The 17,952-nt window shown below is 43.7% G+C and overlaps 1 protein-coding gene across 4 annotated transcripts in view; it reads left to right on the top strand.

Annotated features, from left to right (window-relative positions):
* LOC137992632 (uncharacterized) overlaps positions 1-17,952 on the top strand; it is a 46,212-nt gene that overhangs the window by 12,335 nt on the left and 15,925 nt on the right. The window lies entirely within an intron of this gene.

Below are 17,952 nucleotides of genomic sequence, written 5' to 3'. Positions count from 1 at the left end.
CCAAGATAAACCCATGCTTGTAGGGATGCATACATGTAGATGTAGGTACATGTAGCGGGAAAAACATCATGAACACAAATAATTATTACATGTATGATCCACTTAATTGATTGTTCAGTTTTTATCCAACTGGGTAAGGACCATTGATTTATGTGTAGCAATAGTAAAGGTTGTGATGCAGTTAATGGTGTGATTTCAATTAACAAAAGCGTCATTTTTGGTGCTGGTTGCCTTGCTTCCACTTCAAAGGGTTTTTTTTTTTTGCAAACATTGGCCGGGTAGCACATATTTCAACATAAATACATGTATCTATCAGACTACGATGTCCATTCTTTACACCACCATCATCATCATCGTCATCATTCGGAGCAGGCGATTGAAAGATTTCTCCAGGCACGTCGATCTTGGGCAAGTGCGGCGATTGTGTCGGCCGACATCTCATCTTCATCATACCCTAATACGTGTTGAATGTAAGGTAAGTAATGAGTCCGTCCAGGTATCCTTTTGCCATGTGGTGGTATGTAGAGTGCATATCTTCTGGCAGTGCTTGGCAGCCTCTTCTTCTGGGAGACGAAGGACATGCCCAAGAAAACTCAGCTGTCGCTTCCTTACATGGTGGACAAGAGGCTCTGCGTTGGTCATGGAGTGTTTAGCAGAGTTTTATTGGATCTCGTGGCTCGTCAGTTTTAAAGAACGTTACACAGTAAACTTTTTAAAGAGTGCTGATACCGAAACGAGCATTTAATGTAGGCATAATCTGTAAACAAGTGCTCAATTCTTCACATGATCTTGTAAAAATGTGTAGTTAACCGAACCATAAGATGAAAGCTAAAATTTTCAAAGAGTGCTTAGGCCTAATCACTGAAACAGCGCTTAGGCTTAATCCCAATTATACCAGGGCCGCGAGGCGGCCTGCCGGTATAATTGAAATTATATAAACAAACAAAGTAAGAAATATATGAGAAGACATCAGGTAGAAGTCCGCTTATTTGTGCTTCGAACCACTTGTTAACGCTACAAAAGCCTGTCCCTAGCAGGGACAGATTAAAAATTAGAAATGATGTAATCCCATGGTGCCCCTGTATGAGCACATGGTCCCATGATCCTCTGCATCCTTTTAAGGCAGAGAATACCTTTTGACGAGTAGGACTCGAATATTTCTCACTTCGTTTGTTTATATAATTTCATTTATACTGGCAGGCCGCTTTGTGGCCCTGGTATAATTGGGATTATATAACACAAACTCCATTCGAAATATACGAGAAGACATCAGGTAGAGTTTAACGCCTGGGCACGTAGTGTGCTAAGCTGGGGTTGGGTAGGACCACGTGAAAAGAAAATCAAACAAAACGAAAGAACTGCAACATCAATTTTTAATATAAGAATTACCATTACTGGGTGTGAGACAAACGTTTGAAAGGTACTAATGCGGGACCAATCCGCCATCTTCATAATGTCCTCAAGTGGGACGTTGCTGTTCATGGCTGCAGTTGTAGATGCACCTCAAATATTGAGTGCGCCTTAAACACTTCTGTATCGGTACTAGCATTTGTCAAGCCTTTGTGGAGCCAGCGGCTAAGACTAGGTGACGAGATGGGTTTATGAGGCTTGACATAAGAAATGAACAAAGTGTCTGGCTTGGAGGATGGAAATACGAGGCGTACTTCTCCAGTAGCTTTAAGATAATGACGCAAAGTGTCAACGGGGAAGGAAGCAGCGTTTTCTAGCCATTGTCAGAGTGAAGGAAACTCCTTCTGGGGCTACACAGCAATATCGAAGGTCGAGTTTCGAAAGAGAAGAGACTTGCTCAGGATAGGAAAGGGCAAACAGCATAGCCAGTTTGATGGATAGGAGGTTTAAGGTCAGAAGCTTGACTGATCCGAGGTGGGCCAAATACTTGGTAACCAGGTGCACATCCAATGTGAGTGTATCTTAGCTTTGGGGGACGTATATTAAGCATTCCCCTTAAGAGTTGAATGACTACGGGATGTTGGTCGACAGGGTGGCCATCAATCTTAGGGTGAGCAGATGAAATGGACGGCCGAGCCACATTAACTGACCGATAAGCAGCGCCATTATTAAAACAATCAGTCTGGAAGAGAAGGACATCGCAAAGGGATGATGAAATCGGAGTAACTTTCTATTTACAACACCAGCGACACCATATTCCCTAGGATGACTGGTAGGATTTATGTGTGGATTGGCGAGTGGCTGATGGGAGTATTTTGGTAGCATCCTCTGAAAAGCCTTCTGCTTGGTGATTTTCCCTGATATGTGATAAACGGCTAGATGGAGCCTGGGGTACATCGGGTGTACACGTTGAGGGAGAGCAGGGTCTCTTAGGAGCTGCTTGGAGTTGGGGATCATTACAGTGTTCTCCATTAGGAGAGCTAGAAGGGTTGTTCACCAAGGCTGTGCCTGCCACACTGGCGTCACTAAGACCACATCTGCTTTGTCCCGGAATACTTTTCTCAGGACTGCTGAAATCAGACTGAACGGTGGAAGGACGTAGCCTTTTAGAGGAGCCCAGTCCAGGGTCATCGTGTCCTGGTAGGTAGCGCCTGGGTCTGGTTTCCAGCTGGCATATTGTGGGAGAAGATTGTTTAGGCGTGAGGCAAACAGGTCTATGGTGCACCCTCTGATGAAGGGCTGAATCATTTGAGGGTCTATTTGCCATTCGCTGGAGTCGGAAAACTCTCTGGATTCTCTCTCCGCCAAGGTGTTGAGTTTGCCTGATAGATGTTGAGCAGTGATCAGAAATGACCTTTGAATGCACCACTGCCATAGGTCTGGATTAAACTGACAAGCTGTAGGGAACGGGTTCCCCCTTTGTTGTTTATGTAGGCAATGGCGGTTGTGTTGTCCATGCGAAGACAGACAGAGATGTTGAACTGGTCTTTGAGAAAGGCTTTGTCTGATCTTAGTTCCAGAATGTTTATGTGGCTTTTGGCTTCCAAGGGAGACCAACGACCGTTTGCGGTTGAGCCCCTGCAGCATGTACAAGTCTGGGGCAGGGGGGTTGATTGGACTCCCATTTACAGTTACTACATTTCCTTGCCACCATTTTAATTCTGTCTGTGCGTTGATGTTGAGGGTCATGAGGGTATCGTAATTGTATTGAGCGGCTTGGAGAGATTTTATGAGCTGTATTTGAAGGTACCTGTAGTGGAGGGGGGCCTGCCAGATAGCCGGGCGAGCCGACTTAAGTGTCCTGATAAGGCTTGCCACCTCGTGGGCTGATGGGGTGTGGTTGGACAGGATCTGGTGACACTTTTTTTTGTATGTTCAGGATCTTTTTCTCTGGTAGACTGAGCGACAAGGCTAGTTAGTTTATGCAGAGACCCAGGAAAGTCAATGACTGGTTGGGTACCAGGATGGATTTCTCCCAGTTTATGGTGAATCCTAGCCAATGTAGAAGATCCAGTGTTAGCAACCTGTGCCCCCGCCCCCGCCCCCCGATGAGTAGTATGATCACCGTACCCATTACCGTAACATACCTAAAAATTGTGAAATTGTGTTTATTGGGGTGAAAATCACTTATTTTGGCTTATTTCACACCCAGACTTTCATATCTTTCTAATTGTTCGGAAAATATTAAAGTTTGGTCTGTTAAAACTGACTTTTTGATTTTAATTTTGAAGCAAATAAAAAGTACAAACAGAAAGCTTTCACTACATGGAGGATAGTATCCCCTCATTTAGTTCTACTGACACCCTAAACGCTGGCTTTCTGCTCCACTTTACAATTTGAGGTCAGAGCAGATGTCTTTCAATTTCCTGAAAATTGCCCCAGAAAAGACATTGTGGACTTCCCAATAATATCCATAGAGGAAAGGTTTCCAAGCTTTGTGAAGCACATGGAAATCATGGCTTCTTTGCGAAGTAGGTTGTGATGTTTACTGGCACTCAAGACTTGGTTCAATATAGCCCAGCATGTCAAAAAAAACGTAGCGACTCAGTCAAAGGCTAATATTTTCGCGACCCTGAAAGCTACGATGACGAAACTGTGGAAATAGCTAGGGGAACTTGTGAGCATTCAGAAAATGCGTGGTTGGAACCCAGTTATGCCTTGGTTGGATCGTGAGCAACATTGAAAGAAGTGGTCTCGAAAAATATTATTGCGTAATTGCGGAACAGAAAAAGCGTAGCGACTGTTTGGAGAAGTGATTTCTCCATTCGTAGTGGATCCCTCAAACTAATTTTTGTGTAAGTTGAAGCGCAAGGTATGAGCATTTAGTTGAGAAGGTTTTGAACCCACAGATATCAATTGAAGACTTGTTTCAAACAATAACCTAGTGAGCGCCAGAATTCCAAAACACAGCGTTACAGTAAGGAAACTACGGAATTTTGAATCTTTTTAATGTGTTTTAATAAACTTGAACTGTTGAAATTTGGCTCATATGAAGTATTTACTGTGTGTTATCACTGGTTATTGTCCGTTAATCCACATAACTGTTCTCTCTTATGAAAAATGGTTTTGAAGACTTTCAATTTGAAAATTGTGTTACGCGTTACACTCAAAATTTTCCTATTTTTGTATCCTTTTCCTTTGTTTTCTCGAGAAAAGAAAGTTGCTTACCCTTTTTTACACCCTGTATGCTAATCAACAAGGATAACCTTAGCATTCAGGAAAAATATAGCTTTATTGAAGACGTTAAACTGAATAAATCTGGAAATGTTTCTAAGTCACCCCCAATTGGGTATAGTGATTGTGCTACACATGGGCTCTTGAATCTTATACAGAGGACCCAGAATTAGGAAGTCGTCTAGGTAGACAATAATTATTTGAATACCTCCCTTCCATAGATAGGCAGCTACGGGTTTTAGTAGTGTTGTAAATATCGTGGGAGCCCAAAAGGTAGACCTTCCTGGCACCTTCCTGTCTGCGGACTCTCAGGAGACAGGTTGAGATGTTTTGCGTAATCGTGTTGGCAATTCAAAGTTGAGGGTGTCACAGAGACCCACGCCCCCACAGTTCAAGCGATAAAACAGCACAGGATATTTTTTTCCGAATCAAATGGTTTAATGACTAGAATAACAAATGAGTATGTACAAGAAGAAGAAAAAAGCATAAAAAATGTCACACTATGTACAATGAAGACGGTGCCCCGCACACGCACCCTAGTTTATTATCATTATGGTAAAGGCTGATTTGGATGTAGGTGGCCAATGAGAGGATCCATCCCACTGGTCACATCTGAGTAGAGTCTCCTTAAAGTTACCTCAGTTCTGTAGCGTCCCTACTCAGTCCTCACACAAAACCTGGCGCCCTGTACACACACCCCGCAACTTTACAGATTAAAACTCGAGGAGTTCCCGGAAGGACATGTCCTCGAAACACGATGTTTCCGCTACATGACTTGCTCATTTTACTCATGAGTTGCTCGGAGTTACTCCCTCAATTTGAGTTATTCAGGGTTGCTCGGAGTCACTCGCTCCGTGACTCGCAATGAGTGTAAAAGCAGACGTCAAACTTGCGATGCTCATTTGGAGCAATACCTTTGACTAATGAGTGTATGGCACATCTCTGCCGCTACTGCCACAAACCGTTTGGTCGAGCTTATAACAGAGACCATCATGGGAGGTGAGGTTGTTGGAAATGCATAGACAAGGAACCTGTGGGAGACACAACAATGGGGGACATATTTGAGTAAGTACCGCCTTATGCTCCCTCATCGGAAGAGAGAAGTGAAGAAGATGAGGAGCCACACCAAGATGAAGAGGAAGAAAAAGACTCGGACTTGGACATGGTCATGGAGTCTGAGGATGAAGACGTTTGTGACAGGGAAATGGATAACAAAGTTCCCTGGGAAACTCTGCGCCAAGAGGTGGAAGAGTCACTGACTTCAACCGAAGACAAAAGAGTCAACGAGTTCTTGAAGGAGGGGGTCTCTGAAACGATAGCTGAGGCCAAAGCTTTTAATGCCCTGTTACCAGTTTACAGAAGAAAGTTGCGAGGGCTGTACTTGCACTATCTCCACTGATTTGAACATCTAAAGCATGACCCTGTGCATAGAGACATTATGAAAACCCGACGTTGCTTCATGGAGGAGGATTCGCTGGATGTTGAAGAGGCTAACAGACACGGCTTGGACAGACAAAAATTTTTATTGAACAGGATGTTCCAACTGCGTCCCATCCCAATGCAAGATGAAGAAGAAGAAAATGATGATGAGAACTGAACGATTTTTTATGTTTACAAACAAGGTTGTTTGTGCTACTGTGCATTATGTTGCGACCCTCCTCTAACTTCCTTCGTCATATCCATCCAGACTGTATGGGTGCATTTGTGTCGGGGTACCGGTACATGGGACCAGGGATGCATTTGAAAAAGAGACTCAAGCGTGGCAATCTGGGCATCAATCGGCTGGACAAGATTGCCAAATGACACGACATTAATTATTCCCAGGCCAAGAATTTGCAAGAGAAATGGAAAGCGGATGCAAAAATAGTGAAAGCCATCAGCAATCTCCCCAGCAAGAAAACCTGGACCGAAGCCATCGTTAAGAGAATCATGCGAGCCAAACAAAAACTCAAATTGTAAAAGACTTTTAATGGCTGACTCACGTTTTTGTTACAAACAATAAAAAACAAAGTTCTTGACTTTAATGAATCTGCTCTTTATTTACCAAAATGTTCTTCCACAACATATTTAACTCCAAACCACTCTTTCTGGCCTTTAGGAGGCATCAGACCACTGACGTCGTGACAGGACACCTTTCCTCGGGGGATACCCCCCATCCCTATGGAGGAACTATAAATTTTGGACATACCTCAACCGACAAGACTACGTGGCTGAAACCATGTCCACAGCAGACAAGGCTGAATTCGAGCGATGGTACACTGCTCAATTGGCGAACGAGGCACAGTTTGACATGCAAAGGGATCTCGTGGACTATTGTATCTCCGACGTCAAACTCTTCCGAGAGGGGTGTTTGACCTTTCGTCGTGAGTTCTGCTAACAGACCGGCTTTTCTCCCTTTGACGGAATGACCATCGCTGGAGCTTGTGTGCATGAATACCGCCTCAACCGCATGGAGAAAGATACCATGGCCTCCAAACCTGTCAAGGGATGGCGACTCCTCACCAGCCACCCAAGGCTGCCATGGAATGGCTCTTGTGGCAAGAACATCGGCTGCAGGAGGAAGACTCGCTTCCAAACCATAGGTAATGTATCCAGCAAGCTCGCAACCAAGGCGAATACCAGATCCCTGGTCGACGTTGGAGGGTGGATGGCTTCAATCAAGTCACCAACACGGTCTTCAAGTTCTTGGGTTGTTTTTGGCACGGGTGCAAGCGGTGTTTCCCCAATCGTCACGAACCGTACTGTCATCACGATCAACGCTGCATGGATGATGTTTGACGTACCACCATGACGTACCACCATGAGTGGGAGCAGCAAAAGAAAGCGGATCCTTGCATGGCTGAGTTCGTCAAAACCCTTCCTGTCATCAAACCCATGAATCCTCGTGATGCCTTCTTTGGAGGACGCATGAATGCCTCCTACCTTTACTACAAGGTTTGAGTCGGTGAGGAAATCGGGTATGTGGACTACACTTCCCTCTACCCCTGAGTCAATAAGAACGGAATGTATCCCATCGGCCATCCTGAGTTTGTCTATGAACCCGGCACCACCGACCTCTCCCAGTACTTTGGTCTGGCTTTGTGGACCATCGTCCTGCTGAAGAATTTGTGTCACCCCGTCTTGCCTTACCAGTGTGGAGGAAAGCTCACCTTCCTGTTATGTCGCACCTGTGTGGAGCAAGACATTGACAAATCTCTACACGAGAATTCCCTTTCGTGCGATTACACCAAGGATGAATGGGCGCTAGGCGGTGCTTGGTGCACCGACGAGATAGAAAAACTGGTGGAGATTGGCTATGTGATTTCACACATCAACGAAGTGTGTCACTTTGAGAAAACACGCCGCGGATTGTTTGCCGAGTATGTCAACAATTGGCTTAAGATCAAAGTGGAAGCATTGGGATGGCCTAGTGGGTGCAACACGGAAGAGCAACAACAGGCCTATGTGGAGGACTTTGAATGTCATGAAGGAATCCAACTTGACCCAACTAAGATCGCTTACGATCCGGGTCGACGGTCGACGGTCCGATACATTTCTTGTGGGGCAAGTTTGGACAGAGGGATAGCCTGATGCAGGTGAAAATCTTCTTTGACCCTCTACCCTTCCAGCTCTTCATGGACTCGGACCAACATGACATTCCGTACGTCACTTGCATGGATGAGAACTGGGTGGAAGTGCACTACTGTGCCAAGGACAAGTGCGAGGAACTCAATGTCAACACGAATGTGTTCATTGCGTCATTAACAACCTGCTGGGCACGTTTACGGTTGTACGAGGCCTTGGACCTCCTCGGTAAACAGGTCCTCTATTACGGCACCGATTCCGTTCGCTATGTGCATCGTCCTGATCAACGTGACATCACCCTCGGCACCCATCTTGGTGAGTTCACCAATGAACTTAAACCCGGTCAGTACATTGTGGGATTTTGTTCGGGCGGGCCCAAAAACTATGGGTACCGGTGCAACGATAAGAAGACTGTGTGTAAAGTCAAGGGACACTCTCTCAATCTGGAGGGAATGGCGCAATTCAATTATGAAGTGTTGCGTCAAAACACCTTAGACGTACTCCAACATCCTTTGATAACATTGCGGAAAACACGCATTCATCAAGGGCATAAAATCATCTGCAAATCAAAACAGTACGAACTTCGTACCCAGCCCGCCCACAAAGACTATCAACTGGTCTTCGACAAATGCATCCTTCGACTGGGGACAGCAATGACGTATCCTTATGGGTATTGTCTCACTGAGAATGACGATAATGACAAGAATGCTCATGGGTTTCTGTCAGACATTGATGCAGCCAATGCTCATCTGCTCTCCGGACTCCTGTCGGACGACAATGAGGAGATGTGAGGCAAAGTTGCGAGGGTGCATGTGCGGGGCACCAAGAAAAACTAAGTAGTGACACTACGGAACTGAGGTGACTTTAAGGAGACTCTACTCAGATGTGAACAGTAGGATGATTGGGTTCTGGATCCTCTCATTGATCGGCCACATCTAAAATCAGCCTTTACCATAATGATAATAAACTAGGGTGCGTGTGCGGAGCACCATCTTCTTCTTGTACTTAGTGTGACATTTTTTATGCTTTTTTCTTCTTCTTGTACATACTCATTTGTTATTCTAGTCATTAAAACCTGTTGGATTTCATTTTTTTTCCTCTGGTGTTTTTTTTTTCCGTGAGGGGCTTGGGACTCTAGTGTGTTTTCTGACCGTAAGGGGCCTGGGACTCTTTGACGTCATCCCTCTCTCGACCCGTGTGACGTCATTGTTTGAATTTTAAATTTTCTGGCCGTTATCTTTTTATCCAAAGTGATTACGCAAAACACCTCAACCTGTTTCCTGAGGGTTCGCATAAGGGAGGTGCCACATGCCTGTGACGTCATTATTTGAAATTTGAATTTCCTGCCTAATGTTCGTTTGCATTTCCCGCTCACATTTGAATTTCTCGCCAAAATTGGAATCCACCAATCAGAACGCTCCAATTCCAACCGTCAAAAGGAACGCGAACTAGTTCCTACCACTACTTCCCTCTTTAAGAGAGTTTTGAGACATGAAATATTTTCCATTTAGAAATGACAGGTTTCCACAAACTTGTTGAGACGAGTCGGATCGATTAGTAAGCGATAAGTTCCTTCCTTTTTTGGGACTAAAAACAGGCGACTGTAGAAATTCTCTGTCGAGAATGGGATTGTTTTTATTGCTCCTAGAGAAAGGAGGTTGTTTAACTCGGAGTCGATGAAGGGAACTGTTAAATCTGAACATTTTGTAACTGGAACCTGTAACTGAAAGGGAGGCGAGTGGAAGGGGATTTGATATCCTGACACAACTTTTAAGATTTCTGGGTCTGACGTTATATGTTTCCATCTTTCTAAGAATTGGTTGAGTCTTGGTTTGGAGAGTCCCTTGTGAGGATGAAAGGGCTGAAAGTTTTTTGAACGGGTTGCCTAGCGTTTTAGACAGTTGATAAGTTTTTGGCTTGACCACGAGATAGTTCAGCTTGTTTGGAAGCAACGGAGGGGTAGTCCTCTCCGAAAAGAAAACGTTTGGCATTAGGGAGTGGCTGTTCAGCCAGACTGATTTTCTCTTTATTAATGTTAGCGAGAACTTTCTTCCTTGGCAAAACTGACATTTGATGATTAGCTGAACCAATCAAGCATAATGTTTGCTCAACTATGCTCTTAATTTCCTCCATGGGGACTTTGCGTCCTGATGCTAGGGCATCATGTAAGGAGCAGAGGGGTCCTGTTTAATTTAGGAAGGTCCGTTGGACCACAGCCATCTCCTTATCACGATCTTGCGCGTATTTCTTGGTTTGAGGAGAGCTGATTTGATTGTAGGAGTACTCAAGCAATCTACTGATGGAATATTGTAAGCATCAAAAATTTCGCAAACCTGGTCATAACTAAGTTTCCTGCAAATTATTTTTCTAGGAAACTTGATTATTCCTTTTGCAGTTAACTCGAAGATTGGGCAGACTCCGGGTCGTACAACAAAGTTGTGGAGTTGTTGTCGGCCACTTCAATTGGCTGAGCCTGTTCAAGAGACTGAGAGGCATTTGCCTCGTGTGATGGCCTAGTGTCCGTGTATGATGGCTTAATAGCCTTGTACTAGGGCTTATCAGCCTGGTGTTTGGGCTCAGTAGGCGATGATATAAAATCATATTCCAATTCAGCATCAGGGTGAGATAGCTGGAAAATTCCTCGAGGTTCCTCAAAGCGAGATTCGATAATGGATATGCGGTCATTTGTCTTCGCCATGTCTGTTTGGACAAAACATTGTGTTCTACAATAGAAAAAACTCCACTTCAGTTTCAAAAAAAGAGATCGTCGAGTGTATCTCTCGCCTCGGGGGCGTCTAGATTATAGCTGAAAGTAAAGTAAAGCGACAAAGTATATTTATATTTCATATATTTCGAACTGAGTTTGTGTTATATAATCAGTAAACGAGTGCAACCTCGTCCCCAGGGTCTCTCTTCTTCATCAGAGACCCTGGGGACGAAGTTGTAAACGAGTGCTATATTCTTCACACGATCTTGTAAAAAGTGTAGTTAACCGAACCGTAAAATGAGAGATAAGAGTGCGTAGGCCGTAAATGATCGGCCATCGAACCGCGTGCACTCATTCTTTTTTACTAGCGAGCCGCCGAGCCACTCTATCAATCTAACATGACCCGTAAGTGACGAGCCGTCGAGCCGCATACACTCATTCTTCTTGACTGGCGAGCCGCCGAGCCACTGTATTTGACATGACTCGTAAGTGATGAGCCATCCAGAAGCAAATATACATTCTCTTCAGTCTTGAGCCGCTCTTTCTAACATGTAACCGTATGTGGCCCTGTATTGTATAGTTTAGCCGATAGGGAACTATCCTTCCCAACGGTCATTTTCCATGCGGGGTATCTGTTGACAAGACCAGTACAAGATCACCTACTTCTAAGTCGCGCTTTTCTTTCCGCCGTTTCTTACTTGAGCTCAAGGATGGTAACCATTCTCTTAACCACCTCTTCCAAAACTGACAAACTATTTCTTGAGCATGTCGCCACCTCACTATGCGATTAATTGGTCGACATCTACAGATTCTGGGCAAACTGACCTCCAACTTGGTTAAACAAAAAATGGTTTGGTGTGAGTGGTTCCACATCATCCACATTTGAACTCTGTCGAGAGTTCATCATCCACAATTGCAGTCATCAGCTCTTCAACTGTTAGATCTGCCTTATTCAATAGATGAAACATGGCTCGCTTGGCTGCTTTGATAAGTATTTCATGCACGCCATTGAAATGCCGTGATGATGGAGGATTAAATTTTCAAACCACATCTCTGTTCACTGTCAATTTTTGCAGTTTCGTCTTGTCAAGGGCGTTTACCAACTCGCGCAATTCTTTCGCGGCTCCTACGAAATTTGTGCCATTATCGGAGATTACTTGAACAGGGAATCCTCTCCGTGAGGTCATTCTGTAGAATGCATTGAGAAATGAATCTGTGTCTAAACCATAATGCCATCTCTAGGTGTACTGCTCTGGTGTTCATGCATGCAAAAAGACATGGATAGGGTTTGAATCTGGTTTTTACTCTTCCTTGCTTTGTTAGGAATGGACCAGAAAAATCAACTGAAACGTTGTTCAATGCTCGAAGTGACATTTCTGCTCTCACTGCAGGGAGCGGAGCATAACCTGCGAAGCGGGCTGAACTTTTCTTCGGCAAACCATGCATGCACTTTTGCAATCACTAATCTCTTCTCGAGCTCCAGGAATCCAAACCCTAACAGAGAACATTGCTAAAACCTGATTTGTCCTTGAGTGATTGCTGTCTTTGTGCAGGCGCTCAACGATTAATTTCGTTACTTGATGCTTTCTTGGAAGGATAATAGGGTGTCAAGCTTCCCAGGAAATATGTTCTGCCAATCGCAAACGTCTATTGCCACGTAATAGGCCATCACTTCCTAAAATGGGAGAGATTGGTAACATTTTGATCTTGTAAGTAAAGCTGCTTCTTTGCGTGCTCGTGAGAACTCCTCAGGGTAGGACTCTTGTTGTACTTGAGGAAGAACCATAACCTCAACATCATTGATCTCCTCTGCTGTCAAGGGCCCTTGCAGTTTTGTCACCCTTGAGCTGTTTTTAACAAAACGAAAAAAGTAGGCCAATACACGAAAAAATTTAAACCAGTCTGAAAATCGCTCTGGATCAAGTCTTGTGTCTTTCCACTTCAACTTGGGCATGGATACTTCTCTTTCAGTAGAGGTAAGAAGTGTGACCCTGTACCTTAGTTTCCTCTCCACGTCATCTGAACAGAAACTGGGCAGGGTTACTTGGGCCACATTTGATCTGGCTGACTCAAATACTCAGGACCATTCCACCAGGTCTGGTTGTTGACCAATGAATCTGCTGGCATTCCGCTACTCAATTTGTCGGCAGGATTAACTTTGGTTGGTGCATAGTGCCACTGCGCAGGATCAGTTTTGGTCTGTATTTCCCCAACCCTGTTTGAGACAAATGGCTTGAACTGACGGGAATGTCCACGTACCCAATGCAAAACATCCAGACCAGAAGACCCACTTATCCTTTGGAAGGCAGAGTCTGCCTCATTGTTTCAGCGATTCGCAAGCCAACAATAGCTGCCATTAGTTCTAGTTGAGGAACACTAATGGTTTTAGCGGTGCAACCTTTGCCTTTGACATCACAAAACGAACTTTTGTGCTTCCTGACTGATACTCGTGTCTCAGGTAAGCTACTGCACCATATGCCTCCTTTGAGGAATCTGTAAATATATGCAGTTGTGAATCTATGACTTTTTCAGACTTCTTCAGAGGTCTTTGTACCTTGACCCTAGACAAATCTGGAAGCTCTCTAAACCATGCCAGTGCTGCCTTGGCAAGATCAACTGGTAGCCTTTGGAAATGGAATTTGTTTACCCACGGAACACCTTAAGAGCACTCAGGAGCTCGTTCAACAATTTTTTTTATAATTTGAAAGTTTTTATTGTCAAAAATAACATTTATATAAAGAAAGAATAGACAAAACAAATATAATATGAAATATGCTGAAACTGCAGTCAGGAATGCAGGAAAAGTCTCTTGTGATAGTCAGCTGCCTTGTCAACTATAGTGGCGTGGTCAAAGTCCATATTATGGCCAAATTGGTTTGCGTGTTGCGCAAATGTCCGTGTTTGCGACGGCAATTCTGAAATTGCGCAACACGCAAACCAATTTGGCCATAATATGGACTTTGACCACGCCACTATAGTTGACAAGGCAGCTGACTATCACAGGAGACTTTTCCTGGAGGCTTGGCATTCAAAGAGAGACCAGAATGCGGGGAATGAACATATAGAAATTCCTGACATTTATGTTTCACTTGCATAATGTTCTTCGTCTCGCGCAGAGATCACGTGTACTCAGGCTTGTAGTCACGCACATACGCAAATATGAACCGTTGAAAGAAGCCTTGATGAGGCCTTTTGATAAATCAGTGCATTCCGGATCGAATTGGAATTTGGCAGTGTTGGTTTTTGAGGAGAGGGAAAAACCGAAGTACACGGAGAAAAACCTCTGGAAGCAAGGAGGGAACCAACAACAAACTCAACCTACATGTGACGCTGGGGCCGGGAATCAAACCCGGGCCGCATTGGTGGGAGGCGAGTGCTCTCACCACTGCGCCATCCCTGTTCCCCAGCTGCCTTTGATCCCAGGTTTATCATACTTTCGTACTAGTCTTGCTATAGCTACATCATATGCAGCAGCAGAATAACCCAGATTTTGAATGGTACACAGCACCTCTCCCTCAAGACAACTGTACATTCTCAGCAGTTTTTGCTCTGGTGGTACCTTTTTGTGTCTCCCTATTATCAGATGGAAACCCAACATACCATGCCTCAAATGATCGCTTGTCTCCCTTGAACTTTGGTATTGGTAATCTTGTTAGACCTTTGAACGGATCTGCATCATTTTAAGCTGAACTTGTCTGACAGGCTCCTTGTTCTGTACTCACTACCGGTAAGGGCTCTGTTTGACTCAACTGGATTAGCATTTCAGGGTGATAACCCTTGGGAGTTGTGAGCTTCTGGTAAATATTCTTCTTGTCCAATATCTGCTATGGAATTAATTTTTGTATTTGTTGATCCAAACCAGTTCGAGAGGGCTTTCTTTCTTTCAAGATCCTCGGTTCATCCTCATAGTGACGTGCATGCTGACGTGCTTGTTCATTTTGAAGAACTTCCTCATATTCAATGACCAATTGAGTTGTTTCCTGAATAAGAGAACTCACTTGAGTGTATTCCCCTTGCAATCTTGCTTGTTTATCAACTTCTTTGTACACTTCCCACTGTTCATGTAGATTGTTACAATTTTCCCTAAACTCCTGGAACACATCTAACATCTTGTTGTATAACAGCTTCACTTTCTTTTCGTCGATACTTTTTTCCTCAATTCCACTGATGAGTTCATCTCTCATGTCGTAAATAAAACTTCGCAGTTTGTTCTTCTGATTTCATAAGCCTCGCTCTGCTACCAATGTTTAGCAGAGTGTTATTGGATCTAGTCGAAGCGTTGAGCTTTACACTTGAAGTTGATCTGAACACGCTTGAACTTGATCTGAACAATGGAACTGAATGACTTTATGGAATTAATTACTAAAATCTCCAATGACAAACTCCAACAACAAATGAGAAGTCTAACGGTTCTCAAATAGGCTTCAACTATGTGATCTAGAATATTCCTTGTGTCTATTTTAAGCACATTAATCATGGCATTACTTATACTCATTTTTAGGATTCTAGAACTTTCCATGATCTGTCACTTAAAAATATACATCAGCACAATCTAGAATTTTCCAGGAAAACAACAATGATTTTGTAACGTTTTTTAAAACATTCCTGAACTCTTCAGAACATGGAGTATACGGCAGAGTTGGATACATGGTCTTTTCGTTTAATATCCAGCATGATCCTGTAGCAAGAAGTGGCTATTGCATTGATTTTGTATACCATCTCTTGAGATAGCACCCAGGATTCGCAGCCATAGGGAAGGACCATCACACAGGAGGTGTAAAACAATTTGACTTTAGTTGAAATGGGTTGTTGCAAACTTCTACAAAATCGTTCGAGCTTCCAGAAAGCACCCCATGCTACGCCTTGCGTCTTTTAAAATCACTTCCGGAATATACCATTTGGGAGCCGAGATACTTAAAAATCCGTCCCATATTTGATGGCTTCACCATAGACTTGCAGTGGTGGCGTAGGATGACAATTTGCAGTCATGTATTCTGTCTTAGGCACACTAATTATCAGGCCGTGGTCTGATGCTGATGTTGTTCTGGTAAGCTGGGCCTGTGCAAGGGGATGGTGGATTCAAACAACGCAATATCGTCAGCGAAGTCCAGGTCATTAAGTACCTTGGCTGGGTACCCTCTTGAACGACGTGGATGTATCACAAGTCCGGAGTGAATGTCTGAAGTGGCCTTTGTCAACAGGAAGTCAACCAATATGATGAACAGGAAGGGGGCAAGAACATCGCCCTAGAGCACGCCGGTTGAGACTTCAAATGGGTCAGAAATGCTCCCATCTACCATCACTGCACTTCTAGAGTTCTAGATAGCAGCAACAATATAGATAGTCGTATAAACATAACTTTCTTTAATTTTCCAGACATGTTTCGACAGTGCATCCGTCATCTTCGGTGTTACATATTTTGCGCGCGATCTTACAAAGTTCGTTACATTGCGTTGTCAATATTGCGTACTAAAACAAAACAAAAATTTAAATGAGTGACGCGTGGTTCTTTACAGGGAGAGAGTCAGATTAAGGTGTTTCACCTGCTTGTCGAGATCGGGCTTCTCCCATTTTATAAACATGGATTCCTTAAGCTTCACTTGGTACTTAGTGGCTGCAGAGTCCAGGATCTCGAAGCAATCCGGTGTGCAGGATGCTCTACAGACAGGTCTTCGAACGTTTTTAAACATCTGCAGAGTTCAGAGTTTTGTAGAGCATCCTGCACACCGGATTGCTTCGAGATCCTGGACTCTGCAACCACTAAGTACCAAGTGAAGCTTAAGGAATCCATGTTTATAAAATCGGAGAAGCCCGATCTGTACCAGCAGGTGAAACTCATTAACCTGACTCTCTCCCTGTAAAGAACTAAGCGTCACTCATTTTGTTTTAGTATGCAATATAACGAACTTTGTAAGATCGCGCGCGCTTTAAATTCAACGACGATTTCAAAATATGTAACACTGAAGATGATGGATGTACCGTCGAAACATGTTCGGAAAATTAAAGAAAGTTGTTATGTTTATACGACGTCTAGAGTTGCTGTACAATGTGCGTATAGCATTGACCTCAGCTTCTGGTATTCCGTAGTTCGCAAAACAGTAAACATAACCCTCCTGTCGATGGAATCAAAAGCCATCTTGAAATCAATGAAGGTGACAGTGATAGGGAGCTGGTAGTCTTGGAAACCTTAATTTGTCGTTTTTAGTCAGTGGGCCCACAGCAATGATCTTCAGTTGCAGAAACTTTACTTAGTAATAATTAAAGTGATGTCACTGTGCAAAAGCAGACACAATGTGATAGCAGTTGTCATTGCGCTTCTTGCAGGGCCATACCGCGTAATTTAAAACTGCTTTGTGTAGCTTATCACAGGAGAACCGGATCATTGTATTAAGCTTAGGTGTGTTTTGCATAATTTTACTGATTACTGGGAGGAGGACAGCGAGTGGGAAGATTTAGGAACCATCTTTTAGTTGTTAATGTGATTTCTTGGTCGTACAGCAACAACTTGCACATGACTGTATCGCATTTTATAACGTTAATACATTTAGGTCGTGCTGGCAGGTGTCAAAACCCTCTCAAAAGGTGGAGTGTCAAGTTCATATTTTTTACTTTTCTGTTCAGGGTTACTGCAAAATGCCGAATTTAATGTTACGGTGCCAATTTCCGCGTGACGACAGCACCTGCGCGAAACACCGTTAGTAAAAAAATATTGTAACTCATCTGTGCGAGAAAATTTGGTTTTGGTCACCTTACGGCCGTACGTACATACATGTATCCCACTGTGACCAGTTTCATGTGACCATATCGCGAGCTTAAGCTCAACTGCTAACCAGTTACTTTTTTGCGATTGGATCGTAGCCTCAAGCCAGGTTAACTTGTTGTAAGAATGAATAACCCGGGAGCTCCGCTTGTCTATATATTAGTCCTAACTTGTAATTGTACACAATGCATGCATGTAAACCAAGGTGTTACCTTTTTGTTTGGGAGCTGATAGGATATTCTATTTTCTACCTCTTTTGTGAAGCTTTCTTATTTGTTTGCATTTCTCAACCTCGTTCCCAGGGGTACAGTGGAGACCCTGGGAACGAGGTTGCGCA

This window comes from Montipora foliosa, chromosome 2 (assembly GCF_036669935.1).
Source record: "Montipora foliosa isolate CH-2021 chromosome 2, ASM3666993v2, whole genome shotgun sequence".
Classification (NCBI taxonomy): domain Eukaryota; kingdom Metazoa; phylum Cnidaria; class Anthozoa; order Scleractinia; family Acroporidae; genus Montipora; species Montipora foliosa.
The sequence above is the reverse complement of the archived record's forward strand: the minus strand, read 5'-3'. Positions and strand labels throughout refer to the sequence as shown.